Source organism: Pyxicephalus adspersus, chromosome 10, assembly GCF_032062135.1.
Source record: "Pyxicephalus adspersus chromosome 10, UCB_Pads_2.0, whole genome shotgun sequence".
Classification (NCBI taxonomy): Eukaryota; Metazoa; Chordata; class Amphibia; order Anura; family Pyxicephalidae; genus Pyxicephalus; species Pyxicephalus adspersus.
In genome coordinates, this window is record NC_092867.1 from 11,459,571 (window position 1) to 11,481,989 (window position 22,419).

Here is a 22,419-nt window from a genome sequence, read left to right on the forward strand (position 1 = left end):
TTTCCCAGCGGTAAAATTTGAAAAATGCGAGTTCCAGAAACAAGAATTCTGAAGGATGCACTCTTGCATAATATTAGGAATATCTACGAATGTAATAAATTAATTACTTATGTGTTCGATATTGATAATTTGGTCAGTGAAAACTCCATAAATCCGTATATGGTTTTACGATTAAAAATATGTGAGATGACAAGTTTGCTTCTTTGTGCTTTCTTGTTATTATTGATGTATTTGTAAGCAAACATGCGGGCATGCAGTATGGATCACTGTACTTCTTACTTACATATAATCCTCAAAGCTTTTTTAAGGCAATTTTTTAACCTAATTTTTTTTATTTTAGAGAGCTTTCCTGAGAAATACAGCAATCATCTGAATGACCTAAAAAACTACAGACAATATACAACAAAATGAATATAAGATAAATGTTTTAGGTGATCAGACCACAACAATGTTTGCCAAAGAGTGAACATAAATACATCATGACCCATTCTAAATCATTTGTACAAAGAAAAGTGAATGTGCTGTCTACAATTTAGCCCACTTCTTGTATCAGAAAACAAATATATCCTATGCTGCTGTTCACGTGATGAAATGTACATGGCAAACAGTTTAGAAAAGGAAAGGAGATTAAAATAGTTGACCATGCAGTGAAGACCACCACACAATAATTCCCACAGAGCATCAATACTCATACACATGTTCCATTAAGAACCCTGTATTACCTAAAAGTTTATAATGCCAAAAAGGCTGTTCTCCCCAAGGCTATTCTATGTCTTATTTCCTGATGTCAATACTATATTTTTTACAAATGCATTGTACTGAGGATGACTGTAACACACAGTGTTACAGTTCAGCCCAAATGGATTGGCATGTTGCCCATGTAGATAAGTAACTAAATACTAAGATATGGTACAACGTTATACCTGAGTTACATCAGGCTAAATAATGAATACTCTAGATAAAGGGAACACTTATCTTGGACCTTTTTGAATACAATTCAGTTTTGTCAATGTTAATGATTTTCTTTTTAGATTCATGCCACCCTATGAACATGTGTTTACTATGAAGGCCCAATTAAGTAAAATAATACATTAAATACGTTTTTCTCTGTTTTTAATAAACACAGTTTATACCATAATACATCTTTGATGGGTACGGCTTTGCTTAGGGCACCTTGTCTGTTGCATTTGCACTGATCATATTGATAATGAATATACTTAATTTACTTATATATAAATATTACACAACTTTCATTCTGTGCTGGTTTCCGCAATACATGGACCAAAAACCATCTGTCGATGCCCCAGTGGTGACATCATGTTTTATTGCCCTTACCCCAGTCAAAGAAATACTAATTACATTATAAGAAGAAGACACGTAACATGTTAGCGTTTTAGATTGTGTCTGAAACAAAGAAACTTGAAAAACTGGCATGTGATGAATATACAAGCCCCCGACACATAGGTTGATACAATGTTTTAACCAAAGATCCCTGAGTGAACTAACTATCTTTTCGTATTGTCTAGCAGATGAATATTTTTAATACTGCTTTACTAGTGTGAGCTGGAAGACATAATATACATAAAGTAGATTCTGTTATCCTGCAATACAAATACAATACTGTATTTGGTAAAGTAGACCTTCCTCCCATAGTGTACATGTGTTAGAGTGATTACATTACCACATCATGAATCCCCGGTGTGATTCCAAACAGCTATATGTTATGTTAACATTTGGGACAAACAGTTATGGTATTTTATGACAGGCAGGAGTTTTTGTAGATGTTATATTACCTGCTGTGTCACAACAAGCAGGCGCCTTTTTCACAAATGACACGACGGCTTTTCCTAAGACTACCACTTGTGCCTTTACTTAAGTGACAGTTGCTGGACCTCATATTGTGCTGAGCAAACATCAATGACAGTGCCACATAAAACTAACATTAAAGTGATGCCTTACTAAAAGGGTTATTTTCAATCTGACCCAACTAACCTATGTTTATTTCAAATACCAGTTCCAATAAGAATCCCTGTCAATGCAGCAGTTGTATTAATTAGAGTTAGAGTAACATTTTCACCAAGTCTACCAGCATACAGATTAATTTACAATGGTAATGAGCAATCATGGTAATTAGCAATTACATATACAGTGTAGTGCAGCTCCTCTGCAACTCTTTGCTATCACAAAACAAACAGAAAGTCAACAAGGCATCAAAACCTCTGATCTTTCACTAGCTATTAGTCAGACATGATTGCATGGTATGGTGGGGATGATTTACAAAACCTTGCTTAGCTTAGTGAATGAGGTGAATCTCTACTGACTTTAGGCATACAAATATAGGTGAGCAGGTTTCTAAATATTATTATTCTTGGACATGATTTTTATTTTTTCTTGTAAAGTGTATTTTCACTTTATTCACTAAACTTAATAAAACATGCTCTGGCCCTTTAGTACATATTCATCATTCCATTGCCCTGTGCTCCAAAGACACAATAGATTTTTTTTACCTGCGTCATTTTTAGGTAACAATCCCAGCATGCAACTATAGTGATATACAAAAAGTTTTGCATTTTTTGGCAGTGGATCTTCTGATTTACAGATCACTTCAAAAGAAAAGCTCACATGTGACCCTAAACAACAAGATAAGTGACCCTGAAGATGCAACAGTTTGGAAATCAGATGTTACATGATTTTACTGTCAGTACATGGATTAATGTAACAATAAACTGAGTGTAGGTACAAGAACTGTGAATGGGCAAAAAAGCACTAATGAGATCTATACCTGCTCTGGGAAGGTTTCTGCTCTAAATGGAAGAAGAAGCCACAATAACTTCCAATTACTCGCCAAGGACACCACAGTATTAAAAACAAAGGGAAAATAGATTTATATAATCTATCAGGATGTTCTACAAAGCACCAGTCTTGCTTTATATGTGACAGATTTTAAAAACATAAATGGGAAAAAACGCAATAAAAACACCAGCTAATACTTCTATATTTTGTTATCTGTATACACTGGTGAAGTTAAAAATTAAAACAACATATAAAGATATATGAAGCTAATATCACACCCAGACTGACCAATCAAAATTATTACTTCATAAATACATTGGTAAAATCTGATAAGCTGCTCTTGGCACTTTTTAGGTCAATGGTAATTTTATTTTATCCATTTTTTATGAATCAGTTCTAGTTCTTATAACATACATGATAAATAGTCATTTGTATTGCACAAAAAAAAATGAAATGTATAAAATAATGCTTGTTAAACTTTTCAGACACATGAAGAGATCTTTAGATTTATAAGCTATAATAGTTATAGTTTCTACAGATATTTGAATGAGCAATGTTTTTGCTTTGCAGTGAATGGGTTCTAGCCCTGAGATAGCAGGCTGGCAGAATGAACATATCCTGCTGCTAGTAGTATTTTATATTCCAGAGTAAGTTTAATGATCAAAGTCATTTTAAACTGCTTTTACAGTTCACATGTTTTGTGCAGTTGCTGCATGCAGGCTGCACAGAGATTTTTTGGCTTCTAATATTTATTTGTGGAGCCAGAAAGGAGACAGGATTTGGAGTTATGAGGAGCCTGAATACTACGTGCAAGGCTAAAAAGACTTTTCGGCATCCTCCAGAAGTTTGCTTATCAAAAGGCCAGATAGGATCAAATTTATTGAACAGAAGTGTGTTCCAGATCCTCCCTCAGTCATTATGTCGTGCAAAGATACATTAGAAAGCCAAGGCTTCTAATTGTTGGGTATGTGCAAGCAGAGGAGTTTTTCTTCAGTCATAACTGATAAATTTCTGAAATGCTTTTTACATTGCAAACATGTGCATCTTAATGGAAACCAGTTCTCGTCTCCATTAGAACTTGCTTTTAAAAAAAGAAAGAAAAAAAAACCACAACAACCTTGAGAGATGGTTTAGAAGCGGAGTATCAGTTTCATAGAATGCCATAAGCAGCATGGATATTACAATGAAAATGCTTACCTTAGGAAGTCCAGCCAGCCATCACGGATGATAGAGGGGTCTAGCTGTACAGAGAGGAAGTTCTCACTGACAGTTCTTACAGGATTTTTGGTGTTGACATCAAGGAGAATCAAAGTCCTTCCTTTCACACCTGAGGATCTGGGGACAGGGATGACCCTCCTTTCTCCGATTTGGGCAGAACATGACCCACAAGACATCATGATGAGTAAGGGTAGCAGCAGGTACAAGTCTAGTGGAATGGAGTAGAGGGGTGATGGGAGCATCGCAGCGGTATATTTGCTCGCAGATTTCTTGTATGCAGATTGTTAGAATCCTGGCAAGTGGACTCGGAGCTAACTAATTGTCCTTATCTCTAAGCCTTGTCAGAGATCCCTTTTTGCTATGTTTTGGTGCTGCTGGAGGGGAAACCCACGCCCCTGACCAGCCTTTCAGCAGCTCGGGCCAAGAGTAACCCAGCACCGCCCATTTAAGACATTCATGCTGCAGATTCATCCAGACTCCTGCTGATGAAAGGTAAGGTGAATCTTTAACCCCATGCATGCCACAGTAGCTGAGAGCAGATTGGGGAGAGCTGAGCAAGGCATTCAATGTCTCCTATTGTTCTGTATAGAACTGACTGATCACTGAGCTAGAAATAAGGTGCTGATATAAATGATGTAGTTATAGAACATTAAACTATTTATAGCTATGGTAAGAACCATGATTTTTTTTATTTTTTATTCATCATTTCAGCATCGCATAATAAACTAATGTTAACTCATTGTTAATGTTCACTCACTAATAAATTGCCACCTATTGTCATCAGACACATGCTATCATCCTTATTATAAATATACTATTCTAAAAGTCTGGTGTGTTTTTTTCTGAATGAATGGGTTGAAATATATATATATATATATATAATATATATATATATATATGTGTGTGTGTGTGTATGTGTGTAGAGATAGATTATTACATATACAATACATCTATTACCCTTGATTCTAATTGTTCCTGTTTGTGATTAAATAAACACTTTCTCATACAATATATGCATGCAATAATGATATATATACAGATGAATCCTGTACATATTCTCATACCTGCCGGTAAATAAATATTGTATCTCATGAGTTCAGTCAGTAGTCTGTACATGTTACATTTAATAAGCGGACATATAGGGATTTCTATCGATCTGCAATGATATTGTAGCAATAAATAAGTGACAATGACAGATCTCTGCCATTCCTTCAGTCTGCAATATATCTCTATCCTATATTCGGACAATGTTCTAAGCACATATTGGACTGACATACTGGAATTTGACATTGCAGGACATCAATACTTTCCTGGTACTAGATACAGCCAAATTAATAGTCACTTCCAATCTTCATAGCAGACTTGTCATATATTTAAATATTATCCATTATGAAAACGAAATAATTCGTACATTTTTATTTAATATGATATGTCACAAACCCTAATCTCTGTATCCAGTAAAAGTAGAGTAAACGAACACCTCCTTCCAGTTTTAATATCACAAGCCTTTATTTACAATATAAATCGTTTTATGTTTATAAATTATTTATTTAGTTATACAATGCAATACCTAAATTGGTATATTCAGCCGGGAAAGTAAAATAATTATTTGTATAAATAACACGTATTGCCTATATTGTTTTATTGTAGTTATAGGGGGTCTGGGGACAGCTAAGGATCTTTACAGGCAAGTTGTAATATTGCTAGGTCTGTGTGAACATGTCATAATGGTGTAAAAACTGTGAAAATGGTAGAATGGAAACAATTTACACCACATACATAGTAATTTTAAACAATATAGATAATAGGTTATTATTTACAAATCTTTTTTACTTTATTTGTTATGTCCTGGCTGAATATCAGGCTATCTTGGTGTCAACCTTTAAATACAATCAGTGAACCATGATACATGACACATCCAGTATGTGTTCCTGGTATGGATGACTCTATGGGAAGAAAGAAATCATTGATGCTCCCACATACATGATGGACAGGTCATATCAGGGGAAGGCATGTACCATATGTATTGCATGTTCTGATCACATAACCACACACATGGTTCCAAACATGATGGGGCACAATGATTTCTATAAACCTAAAATAAATAATAATATATATATATATATTTAAAATATAATAATACAAAATCCCTGGCAATAACTGAACAATTTCCATAGAATTACCTATAATCAGCATCTTCTATATTACACCACTGTTAGGATGAATAGAGATAGGATGGTATTTAGAAATCTACAGCCCTGAGAAATATGTGACACAATTATTATCTGATATAAAGAAATAGAAAAGATTCATCTATGTGCTGCACTTCAGCGTGTCACTTTGCTATTTTTAATTATAAAACATGGAATCATTTCAAATTGTACAAGTATATTTACATTGCGCATTACAGGGACAGCATAAGAAGATAAGTTATTCTTTCGTATTGTTAAGTTATATTTACTACTGTAACCTTCCAGTCAGGCAAAGCAGCAATATTTATTATCCCAGCCCCAGTCTAAGCAGAGGGAACATGTTGGCCTGAACATCATTCCAGGTAATCGGACAGCCACATACATAGGAATAAATATTTCTAATTGCATTTCAATCAGTAAATAGTTTTCTAAGCAGTGTACATCATTTCACGGATAGGAACACTGAGTGTCGCTGGTGATGGTGATGAAAAGCTAACTGGCTCTACATACAGCGGTATCGTTCCATCATCCACAGGGACCGATAGCACAATAGCGACACCTACCGGCAATGCGCAGTACATACACTCGGGAGAAAAGGGTACTGAAACTACTGAAATAATAATAATAATAATAATAATAATAATAATATTAACAACAGTTACTTTCTGATAATATTGATATTATTATTATTATTATTAGTAGTAGTAGTAAACACAGTAACCTTCTTATATTATTATTATTTCATCCTACTTTGAGCTTCACAAACGTGAATCAATTTACATATATTATATCTTATAAAGAAAATAATGGATACAAATTGCACTTATCATGGAGCAGCAGCCAGCTATCTCTCCTCATCATTAGCAGAGCCTGTCCCTGGAAGACGATCCGGGACTGTGATGGACAGTGATCAGTGCCAGGGATACAAATACACACCTAACCCTTTCCCTGCAATCATATTTTTTTAGTTCGGTTTGCATTGTGTTTAAGTCGGGTTTTGCCTCCTATTAGTCAGGATTACATGATTGCCCTGTGTATCAGATAGTGGCTGCTCCTCATACACAGGGCCATGCAATTCGCTATTTTGTAGAACCAGGAACTGCGTATAGAAAAAAAAACCAAAATGATAAACATATTTGTCCTTCTATATTATTTTATTATTTCGGATTTGACTTATTGTTATAGTGCACGATCCATAACAATCACAATTCATACTGCCTTTATTTTGCTGAATTGCTTGTCCCTGTGTAACAATAGCGGCTGATGGGAGTATAGAGATGACAAGTATTTGTGTATACCATATATAATATAATCATATATATTCCTGTAATCATATATAAATGCATTCCTGGTTTTGCAGAAACTGAACTCTATATTTAAGTATTTGTTTTATGCTAAAAACAACCCCGTCGCACACAAGCGGCTGACCAGCAAAATGTCATGAAAAACATCAAAAAACGTGAATCTTAGGAAGTCTCAGTGATAAATTGTGAAATTCTGTATAGCATAACGAACACCTAAAATATATTGTAAATACAAAGAGTAAGAGAGCAGAACTAACAGCCAGAATACTCGCCTGGATTACTACTCGTGGGGATCATTACTAATTATTACATTGCAGTTTGCATCGTGATACTTTAAACACAAAGAGATATACAGATACATACATCAGCTTTCATGAATTTATGTAGCCGTGAATGTCCCGATAATATGGTAGTAGAACATAATACCAATACAAATAATTATTGTTCTGGGGATTCCTCTGATTTCTACAATTTCCCTGTGAGCAGAATACGGGAGTCAGTGCTGGGCCTGCTGATTGTTCTCATGTAATATTCCTTAATATAAAATATAACCATGTAAGAAAAAACTTTTTACAAACAACATTATTAGAACGATACATATTTACTACCTTGGTTTGAAATGTATCCCTTTATTTTGTATTCAGGGTGATATAAATGTATATAATAAAACTATAATTATCTATAAATATATTAGTTATTTTAATGAGGGTTTGTGCTTTAAAATGAAATCCAATTATTGTGGTAATAATATGCTGTGTACAAGTAACCAGACCATAGAAATGATGATTGTTTTATAATTATCTCATATTAATTCCTTCATCTTATGATGTATTCAGTTCATAGTTTTTTGTTTGAGGTTTGATAATTATTTTATGATGCAAAGTAAAAAATCATTCCTTGTAAATTACAAATAAATAAAATACTCATATAAATATGTCTTGGTATTTTTGTATTGTATTTTTGCAGAGAAATATATATCGGAAAAGGTTATTATTATTTATCAATAAACATTATTTATAAAGCACCAACATATCACACAGCACTGTAATTAATAAAGAGCTTGCAATGACAAAACTGCTCAATAGACCTTTAGAAAGAATGACACAGGAGGAGAGGACATTACAATACAGCTTACAATCTGAAGAATGTATTTATAATAATTTAGCACTTTGGTCACATAAATGATATGTGAAGTCCATTGTCAAATAAGCATTCAATATTTTGTGTTATATTTTAAGTTATCTGTAAATCTAACCAATGTAGAAATTATTTTCCACATCATACTTTTTCTACAAATGACGTGTATACATCCCTTGAGATACTTTGACACCACTTAAAATTTTAGGGGTACTTCTACTTGTTTAGGTAAGCTCTGGATACGTTTATTCATATTGTTAAAATTCAAAGCAAGCTACACTTCATTCTCTTACATTTACACCACTCAACCACAAAGGGATCTCTGAGAATAATGCATATCCATTTAGAGAGATCAGGAATACATGTATAAGCTTTTGGGGATACTTAAGGTAAAATAACATACAGCATGGTACTAGGCAAAGCTATGCTTTGAAAAGGATCTACAGAACAATAAGATGAGAAAAAAAACAAAAATAAAAAGCCTGCAACACATAGGCAATACATGCATCTGTCTACACACACTTACATATAACTACTGAAACTGTACCTTTGTCTTGTGTTGTATATTTGAATCCCTGGCACGCCGTGGGAAGGTTATGGTGACTGTTTCTTGAAAAGCTGGGAGCTCTTTCTTTAAGCTGAGCATAAAGTTATGTTAAAGCTACAGGAGAGTGTTAGTAGTTATTAAATGCGTATGGAGCTCTGTGCCCTGCTAGAAAGATCTTCTGGGATATCCCCCCTTGCAATCAGTAATGTCAGTCACAGAGATTGCTTTCTTGCTGCATGAAGGAATATTATTGGCAGGAAATGGGAAGCTAAAGGCAGGGAATAACACCCTAGTAAAATCCACAAAATACCAATTTCCTTCATTTCACCAAAATAGTCCTACAGGTATTAAAGTGTTTCATATGTCTCGCCCTATAACTGGTATAGTAAACACTAATGTATGGGGCTAGGATGCTTTGTAAGTGTCGGCTTCTCACAGAGGGGTTACAGTTTGATTATTCAGAGGGAAGGCTCCTGAGAAGTGAAATTTTGTGTTTACAAGGCTTTGCTATATTCAGAAAAAAATGTAATTGTATCAATAACTCCAGAACATGAGGTAAGTGGCTATAAACATAGAATACGATTTACTTTCAGCACTTCATGAAAACACAATTAATGTGTGGAGAAAGTAATGTGGGCCAAAATCACATTCAATTTTCATGGTGTTTGAAATGTTTGTTTACTCTAATTTTGTCTTTTCAGATTTTTGACTCTTTCTGTTCATAAAGTGTGTGTAGAAAGTAACCTCTGAATAAGTAAACTGGAAGCAAAGGTATAGAATTGCTTGGGAAATAAAAATGATTCAAACACTTATTCTTTATAGGTATATTCAATTATGTGTATAGTCCCAATTATTTTATTTATTGGTTTATGAGATAAACAGAAGGATTGAATTATTCTTTTGTTTATTTTGAGGTCCTTTTGAGGAGATTTTTCTTTACTTCCTATCAATAAGAAACATCAGGAAACAGAAGAAAGTCTGCACAAAGCAAGGGGAATTACCTTCTTTGAAGGTTGTCCCTGGATCACCTCTCTCTATTGGAAGTTATTGTTGGAGTGACAATGCTAACAACTTAGAATTCTCATTACAAAGAGGGTTATTCTACCCTGATGGGGACACACAGCAATAACATGAGCGTTTTCAATTCTTTCCTACTCCACTCAAACCAAAATGTTTTGGCTGTGTATATACTTTAATACCAAAGAATGAAAGTGCAAGTAAAGGGATCTTTCAGTTTAGGATAAAATTGGAAAAGGTTAGACATGCTCTTTCTCCCACTTTATCCATTCGGAAGATTCCCCCCTTTATTTGCTCTGATGACATTTGTGACAATGGAAAGGACAATCCAACATTTTAAATTGACAGAATGATGGGCTGTTGTAACTTTTCATTGGGGACACTCGTTCCTGGGACAACTCTATAAATCAAATTTTGTTGTATAGTTAGAGACAGAACAAACTTCATTTGTCTGACTAAAACTAAGGCTTAGTCTACACAGACGTTTTCCCAGCGTTTAACCTGAGGCTTTTAAAGCCTTTGTTTGAAATCCCTATGCATTCCAATGAGCTAATCTACACCAGGACGTTTCCTTGAGGCACGTTTACGAGCTTTATCTTAAACGTTGCTTGCAATGTTTAAAAAATTAAAATGCTGGGTTAAAGCTGGAAAATGCCCAAAAACACGGAGCAAACTCAAAAACGCGACATAGGCGTTTTCTAGCTTTAAAACGCTAATAAAAGTGTTTGAAATTCCATGCATATAAACGCAATAGGAACGTTTACATGTGTTTTTAAAAACGTTTGTGTAGACCCCGCCTAAATATCAACATTTTGTATTGCAAACCAAAGTAAATACTAAATATGCATAACAAAATAATGGAGATTACAGGTGTTAGCACTGTCTTGTAAAGTGTAAATGTGGGTCTGGCAGCTTTTACACTCCAAGGGATTTTTATGATCACTTTAGGTTAGGATATGGATGAAAAAAATCTAGCATTGAGGCACCACATTGTATATTCTGGTTCAGATACAAATGTATCCCAATAATAGACTATAGCCTCCAATACATTTGTGGGCTGCAACACAGGGCTACAATGCAATCATTAAATAAATAAAACACATTACACATGTGGTATAACATAGTAACATATTGGTAAAAAAATACATAGAAGCAGCTCATCTCAATTCATTAGCTTTTTGAGTACAGTATTTAACAAAACAATACAATACAAATATATTCCAGCATCCTTACGCATGAAACAACAAATAACAATGTTTCAACAATTTGCATAAAAAACTGAATTTTTGTTGCTTACATTTGTACATATATATGTGTGAAGCCATACTGCCTTGTTAGAGCCCCTCTGTGAAGTGTGGTACAACAAAGGCTTTCAATATGGCGGTGTTACTGGACATGTGTAGTAGGCCCTGCAGTCAGGGTCTGTTATACCAGATCTTTTCTTAACTGCAATGATAAATTGTTTAAAATGGCAGCAATAAAGTAAGATTGGCACTCAGAATTGACTGTAACTATTTTGGAATGAAGCAATCACCACAATAGTGTGTATTGAATCCATAGCAACATGGACAACTACAAAGGACTTTGCATTTATGTTCTTCTGTTTGATAAAGACACTGAAAAAAAGTTATATCTCTTAGAAGAGATCCTTGACACCTCATTACAAAACTGCAATTTTTAGAAATTGTGCAAACCTTACATGCAAACATTATTTTAGGCTTGCAGTAGGTCCTGAGGCAATCTAATAAATTGACCCTAACGTTAGAGTACCAAGAGAAGTGAGCATGACACAAAAGGCTTGATTTATTAAAGCTCTCCAAGAATGGAGACAATACACTTTCATCAGTGACGCTGGGTGATCCAGCAAACCTGGAGGGGATCTGGCTCAGGATCTGAATATTTGCAAATAGCAAATGACTTTGAAGAAATCCATTCCAGGTTTGCTAGATCTACCAGCTTTACTGATGTAAGTGTATCCTCTCCAGCCTAGGAGAGCTTTAATAAATCAAAGACTTCCAGAACCAACTGGTTAATTGGGCTGATGTACTAAAAGTGTTGAGGAACCTTAACCCCCAAATATAGTGTGCTTTACAGATGATTGATGAACTAAAGTGAATATTCACACAAGTTTCTTTAGTAAATTAGACATAAGACTGCTATGCACAATACAAGGTACATTATGCTATGCACAATCCAAGGTACACAAAGTGCATTATGCTGAATGACATTGGGGACTTCTCAGAGAAACTCCCAGAGAAGTTATCTGAAGACCACAGAACATCACTGAGAAAGATCTGGTGCTGAAAAAGAGAAGTTCCATACATCAATTTTCATGGAGCTTTGCTTAAGAAAAGATGCACATTGAGACCATTGCTTAAACTTTTAAAAAGCAATCATCAAATATAGATGTGCATTTTCCCAATCACTCTAGAAAATGGAAAACAACTGTAATACATCATGCAGGAGACCTCTTGGCTTTCTGTGAGAGACTTAATAGTGCAACACCTGTCCTCATGGAATTGTTTGATTTCTTAAATAAACCCAAGGTACAAGAAAACAACCACTGGAAAGAGGTACCTCCAAAAAGTTAATCAGAAAGATGGCATGAACCTCAAAGCTGTTTAACTTAAGCAGATGGTCCAAGCACATGGAACAACAGGTGGCCTGCCCATGACATCTTCACTCCTTCCAACGTACAGCCCAGCACAGGCTTGAGCATCAACCTTCAATCTTTACAACTTGACATAACCTCATGAGACCCACAAATATTTATTACTTTAGTTAACCTCAGAGGCTTATTAATGCTAACCGGATTGTATAGATAGTGAAACTAAAAACTAATATGAATATACTGCTTAATACAAGGGTCACCAAACTCCAGCCTTTAGGCCAGAAACGGCCTAGCCAGTAGTCCATTCCAGCCTAACGCCCCTCCCTATTTGTTTAATGTTGGATCCGGCCTAATCCGGCTGCTGCCGGTAGCTGCCAATGTCCTGCGCTCTCCGCTCGCCGTGATCGGCTCTCTCCTCTCTTCCCCTCCCATGCTGGGCACCGCCTCCACCACCATGACAAGGGAGGCGCGTCATGCCCATTGTGCTGCACATTATCATTTCTCTGCACAGCAATGCAGAAGCCATTGTCACGCCTCAAGGAGTCCTGACTGACTGACCCATGGGGCGTGCCTGCTTCAATGCAGTGACTTCAGCCCCAGCGTGCTCACAGCCCTGATACCCAGGACCAGATGCAGGACTCGTTCTCCAGGACTGTAAGACCCTCCCCAGCGGTAACCCCAAGTGTGACTTGGCGTAAAAAAAAAGATGCTGAAAGCAGTAACCCAGGGTCACACTTGGGTTAGGTAAACCTATGGGAAAGATAGTAAATACAACACTCACCTGATCCGCCAGCATCCCGCGTCGTCCTTTGTCAGTCAGTCCTTCTTCCTTCCTCTGGCCAGCTTTTTCTGCACCCAAGTCACCAGGAAATTCAAATTTGTTTTTATTGCATTCAATATAAAATAACTGTATTGAATGCAATACAGTGGATTTATATGTGTAAAAGCAGTACATTGTTTTTCATAAACATTTCTTTTACAGTATTGTCTTAAAGAAAATGCAACATCATGTTTCCCATTGATCGTACTGTATTTCTAAATAAAATATATTTCCTTGGACACCTTGTTTCTTCTGGCCTAGTGTGCCTTTATGACCTCCTGAAATGGCCCAGTAGTCCAAAAAGTTTGCTGACCCCTAGCCAAATAAGATACTATGAGAATATTTGCTATCAACTTCTGCTGGAGATCAGAGGTTATAAAATACATGGCCTTATGCAGCTCATGCGTAAACACCTAAAAATCACTGAGAAAGCCACGAGAAAAGATCCAATGGCATAAATGGAGACTGCTTTTCAGGTAGACCAACAGTGGCAGTAAACATGTTGACTTATATTTGTTTCCCCAAAACATTTCAAAAACCAAGGATCTTTATGTTGATGGAAATTCTTTTCTATGTTCTGGTATTTGCTATAGCTACAGCATTTATTTTTTTTAGTTTATTGTATATTGTATTGTTTATTGTATTTCATCTTAACTATATCAGTTCTGGCCAATTTTACCAACCTGATCATGAAGCAAACCCTACAACTAAAACAACATGCAATATGATCTCTTCACAAGTTATAAGATAAAAATAACAACAAAACTCCAAGGGCTCGATTTATAAAACAGGTAATCTGACATTCCCTCAAACATTCCCTGGTGGGAATCATTTACTGCTTTTGAAACACATGGACCTGGAAGATTTTCACGCGTGAATGTTTGTCTAATTTCCTGTTTTATAAATAGAGGCCCATGAACTAGATTCAGCCATTACAATTGAATATAGTGCCCCTACGGGAATCAACCAAACTTGAGACTTGTCTGGTGTATATGGATATTTTTTATTATATCTAGTGGAAAAGGCTTTTTATTACTTTTACAGATCTTCTCCATGATTCCATAATGTTAGATTATTTACTGCCATTTGCTTGACTTTACATCAGATGCTATCCACCCACCCTGTATTACATTCTATTATTATTTTTTAAAACTAAAATAAAGAATGCATTTCTTGCGAGGGGTATATATATATATATATATATATATATATATATATAAACATTTAGGTAGCAATTCCACATCAAGCAACTCAACAGCAGGATTAGTATCAAAGCTCTAAATTCATTCCATCTACCCTACAATCAGAATGGAAAGGTTTTAAAGGCAGATTATGCATTAAAGGGTCTTTATGGAACAACAAGGTAACTATGGCTAACATACTGTAAATGTACTTAACGTAAACCAGACAGTATTCCTGAAGATAATGATTAACAAGTCCATTGAATTTAAAGTGAACATGTTTCCAGACTTTGCATATTAACATATCAAGATATTCTGAGCGAACAGTAAAATAACTTTAAAACAAGCCCTTTGTTCATTGTTATACTGCAAACATTACAGAAAAAACAATCTTCAAAGCTCACAACAGAGGCACTTAGCTGAGCCTTTTCATAGAAACTTGCACTGGGTGTTTCTAAGTTGTTAGTAACTGATCGAGACCTGAGTTTAAAGTCGAGGCAAGTCCTTACTGCAGAAAGGGACAGGCAATGTCATTTTTGCAATAATACTCCTACCTGCCTCAATGCTTAGGGATACTAGTAAAAAATGTATGACCAACTCAGGGTTAGTTGCCAAAATACCCAGCAATCCCGGCTTCCCCTACACTTACAAAAATGAGTTGGAAAAAGCACAATACTTTTTAATAAATACTCCATGATAAAAATGGAGAATAACTCCATTGACTCCCAGTGACTTTTGGAGAAAAATGTTTTAAAACTCCCCCACCCTTAACTCTGAAATAAGTAGAGTGGGATTTAATACATTTGAGAACCTCTTTCACAAAGAAAGAGTTTTCTTCCAGATATGTGTCTTTGTTCAACATACCACTACTATCTTTGAACTTTCCTTCATTACCACGGTTTTTCAAAGAAGTGACAGAGAACTGCGAACCTATCTATCAGATAAGTAAAAACGCAAGGTAGTGGCCCCTGACATGTTTTTTTAGTTAGCACAAGTATAAGGATCTAACTATAAATTATTGTCTAGATGGTACATATTATTGAAATACTTACAAGAAACATATTCCTACTGAAACAGGAGAGTGCAGCCTGGGATGGGGTCAAAAAAGTTTGCCCAGCCACATCCAGTGTATTTACAATACTCTCCAAGGATTTTGTGAACCAATTTCTCAATGTACAGAGATGAAATGGGCTCTGTACTATGTATACATCCCTGTAATTTAAGATTCCATTATAATAAACCCCATTCCACAGCTAAAAGGAATCCTTTATACTATTTCTTTAAAATGAGGTACACAGTCTTTTTCCAAAATATTGAAAATAATAGCCCCTAAAATAAAAATGGCTAATAAGAGTAAACTAACACAGCATAAAGAAAAACTATTACATATCAACTATGTCAATTATTATGAAGGCTTGGTGATCAGCCTTTTCAAAATCAAGTATTGGTAGACTCAATTTATTAAATGCCTATTTTTAAATAATGGCTTATTGGGTAAGGCATTGTTTAATGATGAAAAAAATTTACCTTGGCAAACTGTATGTTGTTTGAATGGAATAGGCCAACACTTTAATGTCCTCCATCAATCATCTCCCATTCTATAACAACCTATCCCCCTCTTACTGGAAAGAGTATTTATAGTTTGGCCTATGCTTCAATTAAAAAAAAAAATCCTTAAGAGAACTGTAAACCCTCTAATACATACACTGATGAATAGTCCCAGTTTCAAATGCAATAACAGAATAAATTCTGTTCATAATGAAGCATTATTTTTTACCAAAACATGACTACTACCAAGTGCTAATCAGCAACCTTCCTTAGGCCCAAAATACCATGGAAGCCAAGTAGTTTGTTAGTTTGTTCCACCCAAAAGAAAACCCTTAATGGATAATCAAATGGGAGTGGACTCCTATTTGCCCAGCCTGTGATTACATATCGTGTATCTATGGGAGGAATAAAAGAACAGGAAGGAGGGAAAGCCAGGCTTTTGAAGGGCAACCAGAGTTAAATTTAAAAACACAAAATTTTATTGTTCCAACATAATTTAAAAGATTAAGAGCTGTGTCTCTATAAATGAATCCTAGGTTCACATATAACCACTAGTTTTGCAAAAAAAAAAAAAGCAATATAGTTTAGTATAATACTGGGTTAGCGATGGCAGTAAGGTGTCCCACCTGACGCGTTTCGCCCGAACCAGGCTTCCACAGGGATAAGTGGGGACTTTGTATTATTGCTGGGGCTTTTTACCGCATTAAGAGCCTTATGATACCGAATTGCTAGTGATTTGATAGTGAGACCGTACTGCTGGTGTTTCCAGATGTCCGAGTGGAGTGAACGGTGTGATAGAAGCTTGAAATGTTTATTCCAGGACTTTCATATGCACAATGATTATGACATCTCTTTCTGTCTTAGTAGAAGTAAATGGCAGTGATCCAGGGAAAATAAAGCGTCTCCTCGTATGGAGTATTTTAGTTGTGGTATGTAGGTGAGCTGCAGGCAGCCGTCCAAAAGGGGGCCCCTAGGATAGCCCTTATGTTAGCCTAGGATTCATTTATAGGGACGCAGCTCTTAATATTTTAAATTATGTTGTTGGAACAATAAAATTTTGTGTTTTTAAATTTAACTCTGGTTGCCCTTCAAAAGCCTGGCTTTCCCTCCTTCCTCTTCTTCTCTTCCTCCCACAGATACACAACATGGAAGCCAATGCAGAACAACAGATGGTTAGCCAAGATGAATATTCATGAAATATCACAAATACTGAGTGTGTAAATACTTGTGAATGCTATTAATGGTGCCCTCAATAAATTACTTTCTAAGTACTCAGAATGTTGTTTATTTTTTATCCCTAGCAATAAAATGTAAAAATTAGTCTAAAAGTTGTTGTTTCAATCTTGTACCTTACTATACTATACTTATACATAAGATATGGTGTAAGTTTTTTTATGTAATGGTTACAATCCTTTAGAAAGTATCAGTATTATGAGGACTGAATTTTTAAACATACAACATCAAAAACTGAAACACCTCTGACTGCACCAGGCCTTATGGTAAAACAATTTTCTTTGATTTGATTTTTGATTGATGAGAGATTTTTATAAAACATTTTTAAGAATTTCTTTTGACCGCATCCAAGGACCTTATCCTAAAGTGCTCAATAAGTCACAGGCAAAAACTTTGTTATAACTGCACCATTAATGCTCAAAAATGTTAAAAATTGTATAGTATTTCCTTGAACGCAACCAATTTTTTTTTGACCCAATTGAAGAGCCATTTGATTAAATCCAATTTTGGTGGATTTAAAGAACCCGGACAAAGACAAACAAAATTATTTAATTAAAGAGGCCAAGGGTCTGACATAGTTTTTTCATTTTAAAAGTTTGTGCAAAACGCAAGGAAACTAAGTAATAGAAAACTGTGATCCAAAATGTTCCCTTTTCCAGTGTAATTCATTTCAGCAAACATGGAAGGAAAAAACAATCAGAATAGAAGTGTAACCATTTCAGAAAGACATAACAAGGAGACCACAATAAAGGTTTGGGCAGCTTTTGCACTCATTTGGTGTTGTTTATTCACGCATACATTCAAGAACATAAACTGACTGCCACTGTTTGTATGGTTCGTTAGGATTAAAACAAGAATTGTTAGCTACTGTGTTAGCTCTTAATGTGTTACAACTCTAAAATAAAAAGAAAAAAATGATGAGTAAACAAGCCGGCCTTTCTTTGTCATTTCAAACATACATGCCAACGCAAGCAAGCCACACAACACCACCCCTGACTGAGATGAATGCAAAATTCAACCCATTCCTAAATTGACACATCTCTCCTTTAGTATCTGAACTCTGATACAGTTTCAGTGTAAGTGTAGATATTTGCGAAGACAATGGGGAACACTGACTAAGGAAAGTTCCAAGAATGCTTAAGGGGCAGAGTATTTATACCATGGAAATAAATGCAAAACCTGTGCAATAGTATAAGCTTCAATATGTATAAACTAAATATTACCAATTTTAGTAAGTTGTAAGGTAAATGTCCCCTTAACATAATAAATTAGGTGAATATGGCGTTGACTTTAAACTAAGAAAGTTAATAGCTATATTTGAAACAGAGAATATGTCAATTCTCAGTCTAATTTTGTAAAATAAATGTACTTCCTAGTATGTTTAAATGCTGGACATATCCATTATGTGAACCCAATCCATGACAAATACACAATGACACAGTAAGTAGACATTATTAGAGTCTGAGAGGCTTAAAAGACCATAACTAAACCCTGAACCTACAAAGCACAAATGTCACAGTCCACAAAATTTGCACACAACAAAAGACTAACAGACATCTATAAATAGACAAATTTCAACCTTAGCAGAATATTTTTAAAAAGCTGAAGCAGTTTCATTGTATTGCCTTTTTACATAAAAATATTAGACAGAGAACTGACATTCAGAGCCTACCTTAAAGAAAATCTTCATCCTAATATTCATGGATCCCACCACTCATGTATGCACCTCCTGTCCACTCGCACCTATTTCAAGTATTTGCTGTTATTGCTGTTTGTCTTTGCACTCATCCTCTACTACTGTTCACCTATACAATTGTCTTTCACTAGCACTGATCATCTCTAAACCCCCTGCTCTCTCTGCTAACCTCTGCTTACCTCTGCACCCATTGGACTCTTCCACCACCTTCTAATCTTTGCACCTGTTCTCCATCAGTGATCATTTGTGAAACCCAGTGCATCTTCCCTGCCCCACTGATCACCTCTACATCCTCCTGTACTCCGCTCACCACTATTTACTTCTGAACTCACCTTCCCCACTGCAAACCTTTATCCACCACTACTGACCTGTTCACCCTTCTACACTCTTCATCAACTTTTTCTTCGTCACTGATCATCTTGCCTTAAACTTACACTCCTCTCCTCAGCTGTCATAACTCCCTGTTTTGAATTGCAACCCATACTTAAAAGTCTTTGCAAAAAGAAATATAATATGTTCATGTTGCAAAGTTTTTTCTCACACAGCTTATTAAATAGAGTGAAACTGTGCTAAGTTCAACCACCCAAACTGCCAAGGAGATACAGACAAAAACAGATTTTTAGTACGAAGGATGATAAAAACTTGCTATTACTTTCAATGCCTTTTTGTCGTAATAAGACATTAGATTTGAATTTCAAAAATGTTTCTCAACTCAAAAAGCTCAGTTTACCTATTTTCTAGGTAATATATGTAAAAATGTACATTTTCTCTTGAATTTCTTATGAAAAATAGTAGTTACATTCCTAGTATTTGAAAGGCAAATATTTGGAATGAGACTGTGATGTCAGTTCTGTTGCTCATACTGTTCTGCTTGCAGGATGCTCCGACATGAAGAAGCAAAGCCATACCTCTTCCATGATAAGCACTACCACATACACAGAGTGAAACAATGAAAAACAAAGCCAGTATGAGGAAATATGATTTGCAGGGTTCCTACAAGCAATAATAGTGGTTAGCCCTTTCCTCACAGCTTCCCATTGCAGTTCCATTGCAGTTGGTAGGTGATTAATTGGTACATGTGTAACTAAAGAAAGGTTACTGCACACACATGACAAGCTTACACCTTAACTAAGATGGGCTACAATTATAAAAAGATTATTTCACATATCTTTTATAACAGATACTAAAATAAAACCCTAAAATGATTCCCATGTTGCTCTGGATGGGTGAATGCTACACACACCCACAGTAAGATAGCTTACAGTTTCCCATTTAATACACATAGCAAACTGTTTACAAATCCAGAGAGAATTGTTTTCGGATCATTAATCCAAGGGGACCATATTTTGTTGAATTTAACTGGGTAGTTGTGGCTCTTGTAAGCTTTCGTATACAGGGATAAAGCACAGTTTACACAATTCATTTGTGTGGATTATTAGGGTGAAGTAAACTGTAATTAAATCCCTTCTTTTTGGAGAACAGTAACAATGTAATTAGCAAATGCTTATATTATGAATACTAAAAATCATCAGTGTAACTTATGTTTGTAAATAAGGATTTCATGCAAATGTGCACTAATACAGTCTAAACTATATCATTAAAACAAAAGTAGAAAACTAGCTGCTCTAAATGGTATACTAGCTTTCCTCAGCGTATTTGGATAAATTTTGCTGCTATGATTGGAAGAAGGTTTGTAATCTTGAAGACTGTTTATACATTGAAAATATTTAGTTGCTAAAATTCACAATACTAGTACACCATGCATTATTTAGACAGGAACAACAGAAGCTGCCGACTTTCAGGGTTAACTGTCTATTTGAAACCTCATAAAGAGCTGTAAAGAAGGGCAGTGGGCCTGATTTATTAAAGATCTCCAGGACTGGAGAAGATAGACTATCATGGGAGAACCTGGTTGATCTAGAAAACTTGGAATAGATCTGGCTCAGGAATTAAAACATTTGCCAACTATAAGCAAATGGTTTTTAAGAAATCCATTTCAGGTTTGCTGAATCACCCAGGTTCTTAAATGATAGTCTATCTTCTCCAGTCCTGGGGATCTTTAATAAATCTGGCCCATAATGTGAGGAGAGTGAGTCTTTGCTCTAACCGTTCTCCAGTGGGTACACAGGCCTGTTCTGTATAAAGGCCTGTATGTCCCATACACTGGTGACATTTAAACTCATTTGTGCCCACCCCCAGCCCTAACCTCTGACACTGAAGCACCACTAACTTACAAGTCAGAAGAAGCAGTGTTACACTCATTCCTCTAGGAAGTGACATAATTTCCTGAACCACTGTGGCACTGAGGATTACAAAGTTCTGTAAAAAGTTACAAAGTCTGTTATCATTCGGCAAAACTTCGCTCCTTTCTCCTGTTTCTAGCAGGCCACAAAGAGAATTGTTGAAAGGTCAGTGAAATAGCAGGTGTGTGAATATAGTTATATGCACATGCCTATAGTGCTAAATGCTGTGTAATAAATCACAGTTCTCCCTACAGGTGCATACACAGGACTGTAATCACACTACTGCTATTTCACTTAACTTTCAGTAATTCTCATTTTTATCTGCTTTGACCTGATACAGGATTGAAAACATTTGACACCTAATAGCAGACAATTTTTAAGAAATACTGTACATTTCAGTTTTGATAAATCACCTAGGTTCTTCTATGAAGTTGAGTCTCTGCAATAATAAAATAGAGTGCAACCTTTCAGGGTCATTACTCTATGTGCTCTGTATAACTCACCCAGCACCAAAGCAGCCCCATACCATAATAACCATTACAGGTTTTGTTTTTATCTTATTCTTAAAAAAATACATAACCTAATATGTTCCCTTAAGGACTAAATTGTGTCTCTGATTTGACCTCCAACAGCTCTACTGCTATTTATTCTATGAAAAGAAATTGGTTCAGGACAACAGTTTCCTAAAGACTGAGTGGGTTCTAGACTGCTTTGAAGCCAATATTAGGATTGTGAGAAAACCAAAATTAAAACTACAATTATAACTAGCAAATGAGTTCTCCCTCGCATTCAAACACTTTTTACTCCAACAAAGGCTCTGAAAATTTTAAAATGCACATTCTAAATATATTACACCCACATTTTCAATCCAATCACAAT